Source organism: Loxodonta africana, chromosome 5, assembly GCF_030014295.1.
Source record: "Loxodonta africana isolate mLoxAfr1 chromosome 5, mLoxAfr1.hap2, whole genome shotgun sequence".
Lineage (NCBI taxonomy): Eukaryota > Metazoa > Chordata > Mammalia > Proboscidea > Elephantidae > Loxodonta > Loxodonta africana.
In genome coordinates this window covers 138,486,113-138,492,204 of record NC_087346.1, presented here as the reverse complement: position 1 = coordinate 138,492,204, position 6,092 = coordinate 138,486,113, and the positions used below count along the sequence as shown (strand labels likewise).

General features: G+C 41.3%; 1 pseudogene; it reads right to left on the bottom strand.

Moving 5' to 3' along the window:
- Positions 1 to 220: 220 nt before the first annotated feature.
- Positions 221 to 2,102, bottom strand: LOC100654419 (60 kDa heat shock protein, mitochondrial-like; annotated as a pseudogene).
- Between the last annotated feature and the right edge of the window lie 3,990 nt (positions 2,103 to 6,092).

Genomic DNA, 6,092 nt, shown 5'->3' with positions numbered 1-6,092 from the left:
AGGCTGCTTCTCATCTAGTAATGGCAAACACTAAAATCCTGTTTTTAACAGAAGAGTAGTAAAAATGCCTTAGTGATTTAAGTTGAAAGCAGTACATTGGTACATGGCTCTTGGACCCAGTTATCAGGAATGTACAAATGTCTTTATTCAAAAATACAAAATAAATTATCTGTAGGCACGGACAATGACAGCAGTAAAAAAAAAAAGCTGTTATATATTGTCAACTGAAACCAGTAACTGATGGTTATAGTGATTTTCTTATCAGCCAGCCTTTTCTTGCTTCATTTTCTTCAACTGACTTCTCTGAAATTAATGGTGAGGAACACTGGCTTGAGCTTCCTGTCAGAGTTCATTAATAAATGGTAAGGCACTATTCTAGCAATTAGAACATGCCACCTCCCATACCACCACCCATTCCACCCATGCCACGCATGTCAGGGTCCTTCTCTTCTTTAGGAATTTCTGTGACTATAACTTCTGCTGTGGTTAACAGAGAGGCCACTCCAGCAGCATCCAATAAAGCAGTTCTTACAAACTTAGTTGGATCAATAATTCCTTTTTCTACCATATTCACAAAATCTCCAAGCATAGCGTCATAACTAACTTCTGGGGAACTCTGTATAAGTTTCTCAACTATCAATGATCCTTCAACACCTGCATTCTTAGCAATGGTCATTGCAGGAATTTTTGAGTGTTCTTTTAACAATTTCTATACCAATTTTTTGATCGTCATTAGCTGGGGATAATGAGTCCAAGGCTGGAATGCACCAAAGCAGAGCACAACCACCTCCAAGAACAATGCCTTCTTCAACAACTACTCCTGTTGTGTTGAAGGCATCTGTAACTGTCTTTCTTTTCATTCACTTCAGCATTGCTTGTCCTACCAACTTTTAGCACAGATACTCTCTCGGAAAGTTCTGCCAGGCGTTCATTGAGCTTTTCCTTCTCATATTCACTAGTTGTGATTTCTAACTGCTGAATGATTTCTTGAATATGTTTTTCTATTTGAGCCTTATCACCTTTTCTTTTCAAGAGCATAGTATCATCTTTGGTCACAATGACCTCTCCAACTTTTCCTAAATCATGAGCTTGAACATCTTCAAGATTTAAAGTCAATCCTTCTTCTCCAAATACTGCATTACCAGTAGCAATAGCCATGTCTTTAAGCTGGTTCTTTCTGTTGTCAACAAAACCTGGAGCTTTGACTGCTATGACCTGAAGACCAACTTTTAGCCTATTCAAAACAAGGGTACTTAGAGCTTCTCCATCAGCATCTTCAGCAATTATGACCAAAGGCTTACGGTGAGCACTGGCAATTTCAAGAGCAGGTACAATGGACGGACACTAGAAATTTTCTTTTCACTCAATAGAACATAGGCATCCTGGAATTCACATTTTTGACCATTTGATGTATTAATAAAGTGTTGGGAAATATAACCTCAGTCAAACTTCATGCCTTCAGTAATTTCTAAGTCATCATTCAATTTTTTTCCATCCTTTGCTGTGATGACACCCCTTCTTCAAACCTTTTTCATTGCATCAGAAATGATGTTGCCAATCTCTTTGTCTCCCTTTGCAGAAATCATAGCAACCTGAGCAATTTCTTCAGGAGTTGTCACAGGTTTAGACTGCTTCTTCAGTTCAGCAATTACTATATCAACAGCTAACATTACACCTCTCCTGATTTCCACTGGGTTAACACCTTTGCTCATCTTCTCGAAGCATTCCTTAGCAATAGAGTGTGCCAGGACAGTAGCAATGGTGATGCCATCCCCTGCCTGTTCATTCGTGTTATTGGCAACATCCTGAATGAATTTGGCCCCAATATTCTTGTATTTATCCTTTAAGTCAATGGACTTTACAACAGTCACACCATCTTTTGTTGCTTTGGGACTTCCCCAATTCTGTTCAGTTATCACGGTTCTTTCCTTTGGCCCCATAGTAATGGCTACAGCATCAGCTAAAAGATCTACTCCTTGAAGCATTAAGCCTTGGGCATCTGCACTAAGTTTTACATCTTTGGCATAAGCCTGAGTGAGATGAGAAGCCGGTACCCTGGATGCTGGCCTCCTCTGTCAAAGGACTGCAGGTAATCGGAGCATTTCTATGGGGCGGCGGGCCAAGCGTGAGTGCAGAGAGGCAGGCCGTCAGTGACGAGTGAAGGACAGAGTGCATGTGCCATCTTCTTAATTGTTGGTATGTGTGAGCTCATTGTTGTAGCCACCGTGTATTTTGAGTAACTTCCAACTTGGGGGCTCATTTTCCAACATTATTTCAGCAGGTTTTCTGTTGTGGTCCACAGGATTTTCATTGGCCAATTTTCATAAGTGGATCACCAGGTTTTTCTTCCCAGTCTGACTTAGTCTGGAAATTCTACTGAAATCTACCTACCATGTGTGATCCCGTTGGCATTTGGAAAACTGGTGGCAAAGCTTCCAACATCATAGCAGCACATAAGCCTCCACGGTATGACACATTGATAGACGAGTAATGGTGATTATCTAATAGCTGGTTACTTTTGGTATTTGTATCCCTTTTAGTATCTTCTGCATGAGAAAGATGTGGCAGTCTGCTTCTGTAAAGATGTACAGCCTTGGGACAGTTCTGCTCTGTCCTGTAGGGTCACTGTGGGTTGGAATCGACTTGAGAGCAATGGGTTTTGGTGGTTAGTGTCTTCTGTTATTGTTGTTGTTAGGTGCCACGGAGTGGGTTCCAACTTGTAGTAACCGTACGCAACAGAATGAAACACTGCCCGGTCCTGCACCATTCTCACAATTGTTATTGTACTTGAGCCCGTTGTTGCAGCCACTGTGTCAGTTCATCCCATTGAGGGTCTTCCTCTTTTTTGCTGACCTTGTATTTACCAAGCATGATGTCCTTCTCCAGGGACTGATCCCTCCTGATAACATGTCTGTGATGGTTAAGATTGTGTGTCAACTTGGCTGGGCCATGATTCTCAGTGTTTGGCAGTTGTATAATGTTGTGATCACTTTCCTGTTGAAATTTGATATGTGATTACCCCCATGATGGAACCTGCTGAGTGGTACCAGCATGGGTGGGGCCTGTGGCTGCTCACCGTCCCCTCAGCCTTTATCTCTCTGCCTCCCACTGCCTACTTCCTCTCTGCTTGCCTTGCAAAAATGGCTGACTTGTTCTGGATCCAGCAGCTGTCTCTTGACTGACCTCTGGTTCTTGGAACTTGAGGTAGTAGCTTACATGTCCATCTTCAGATTCTCCAACCTTCACAGCCTGCGAGTAAGAGTCCTGCTCCCCAACCTGCGTATCCGGGGTTCACCAGCCCCTGCAGCTAAGTGACTCAGGAGAAACATTGTGGTCTTGACTGCTGACCTTGGGCATTCATCGACCGTCACAACCTGTGAGCTGGATCCCTGCTCTCCACCCTGCTCATCTTGGGCTCACCAGCTTCTGCGGCTCTGTGAATTGGGAAAGGACTCTATCCTGATCCAAGGACTTGGGACATTCCAACCCCTACAATAGTGTGAGCTGTTTCCTTAATATAAATCTCTCTGTATATATTTTTATGCATAACTGGGTTTGCTTCTCTAGAGAACCCAGCTTAAGACAATGTCTAAAGTATGTGAGATGTAGTCTAGCCATCCTCGCCTCTAAGGAACATTCTGATTGTATTTATTCCAAGACAGATTTGTTCATTCTTTTGGCAGTCCATGGTATATTCAGTATTCTTTGCCAACACCACAATTCAAAGGCATCAATTCTTTTTCAGTCTTCCTTATTCATAGCCCAGCTTTTGCATGCATATGAGGCAATTGAAAACACCATGGCTTGAGTCAGGCACACCTTAACCTTCAAGGTGACATCTTTGCTTTTCAACATTTTAAAAAGGTCTTTTGCTGCAGATTTACCCAATGCAATATGTCCTTTGATTTCTTGGCTGCTGCTTCCATGGGTGCTGATTGTGGATCCAAGTAAAATGTAATCCTTGACATCAGTCTTTTCTCCATTTATCATGATGTTGCTTATTGACCCAGTTGTGCGAATTTTTGTTTTCTTTAGGTTGAAGTGTAATCCATATCGAAGGCTGTGGTATGTAATCTTCATCAGTATTTCAAATCCTTTTCACTTTCTGCAAGCAAGGTTGTGTCATCTGCATAATGTAGGTTGTTAAAGAGTCTACCACTAATGCTGATGCCCCGTTCTTCTTCATATAGTCCAGCTTCTTGTATTATTTGCTCAGCATACAGATTGAATAGGTATGGTGAGAGGATACAATCCTGACGCACACCTTTCCTGACTTTAAACCATGCAGTATTCCCTTGTTCTGTTCAAATGACTGCCTTTTGATCCCTGTGCAGGCTCCTCATGAACACAATTAAGTGTTCTGGAATCCCCATTCTTGAAATGTTATCCATAATTTGTTATGATCCACACAGTCAAATGCCTTTTCATAGTTAATAAAACACAGGTAAACATCTTTCTTGTATTCTCTGCTTTCAGCCAGGATCCATCAGATATCAGCAATGATATCCCTGGTTCCACGTCCTCTTCTGAATCTGACCTGAATTTCTGGCACTTCCCTGTCGATATACTGCTGCAGCCGTTTTTCAATGATCATCAGCAATATTTGGCTTGTGTGTGACATTAATATTGTTCAGTAATTTCCTCATTCAGTTGAATCACCTTTCTTGCAAATAGGAATAAATATGAATCTCTTCCAGTGGTTGGCCAGGTAGCTGTCTTCCAAATTTCCTGGCATAGATGAGTGAGCACTTCCAGCCCTGCATTTGTTTGTTGAAACATCTCAACTGATATTCCCTCAGTTCCTGGAGCCTTATTTTTCATCAGTGCCTTCAGCGCAGCTTGAATTTCTTCCTTCAGTACCATTAGTTCCTGATCATTCGCTACCTCTTGAAATGGTTGAATGTCAAACAATTCTTTTTGGTACAGTAACTCTGTGTATTCCTTCCATCTTCTAGTCCTCAGTAAATTTTTTTCAGTGTTTCAGTATAGTTTCCGCTGCACTGTGGAGAATTAAAGGAAGAGTCCTGTGCTCAATCTTGGAAGAAAATGTCAAAAAAAGAGTAGTAACATCTTCAGATAACTGAGAAATAAATTAAAGAGAAATCTCCAAAAACAAGGCCAAGGGCTCTGCAATCTGACTGTCTCTCCCCATTGGATATTCTACCTGGGTTACTAATTTGAAGTGAGTTGAATCTGGATTTTATTACAAGTAAAAGTAGTTTCCTTTCACAAGAAAAGAACAGAGTTGGTGGTCCCTTATTCCAACATGCTTTGTTAGGAATGTCAAGATCAGGCACTTAAGCCACAGTCAGGGATAACAGTCAGTGGTTTGGAAGCATGCTCTGAGAGGGTACAAGATAAATATAGAACAGATGTTCAGATAATTGGAAAGCTATGGTCTATTAACAGGGGAGGGTTCTCAAGGCCGAAATCTGGGTCAGGTAAAGCAGTTGAAAGGGGCTGCTGTGGAGGAAGTTCTCGTTAACCAGGATCTTCCTTCACTGGGGCCTTATGAATGAGTTGTTTCCAGAATCAATAGGATCCGACCTCAGGAGTTAATTCTCCCATGACTTATATTAAGACTAAATCCTCCAGGTGAATTGGACTCAGTACCAAAACACTGACAGCCTTAGGAAAGGCTGGACATTTTCTCTTTCCTTCCAGGTAGGTGTAACATATATTGCGTGAACCTTATCTTGAGTAGAAGTAACAACTAGCCACACTGATATCATAGTTTAAGGACGTGAAACTGGAAATGTAACTTTTCCTTTTTTTTTTCTCCTGTCATATAACTGATACATCACAATGATTTAGTACCTCCCAAAATGTCTCTGTAGTTCATCATCTATTGATACCAGAGATATGGTGTAGAAATGTGAGTGTTAAGCTAAAAAGTAGAAGCACTAAACTCTAACTCTTATAAACAGCTGATCTCAGGGAGGATGTCGAATAGTGTTAATGACCATGACACCTCAGAAATGCTACACAGGGAAAAAGAAACAAACAAACAAACAACCCACCTTTGATTTCTAAGTAGCTAGGAGCAAGCATTGGTGGAAAGAATTAGATGTAAGACCCTCCCTTTCACTACA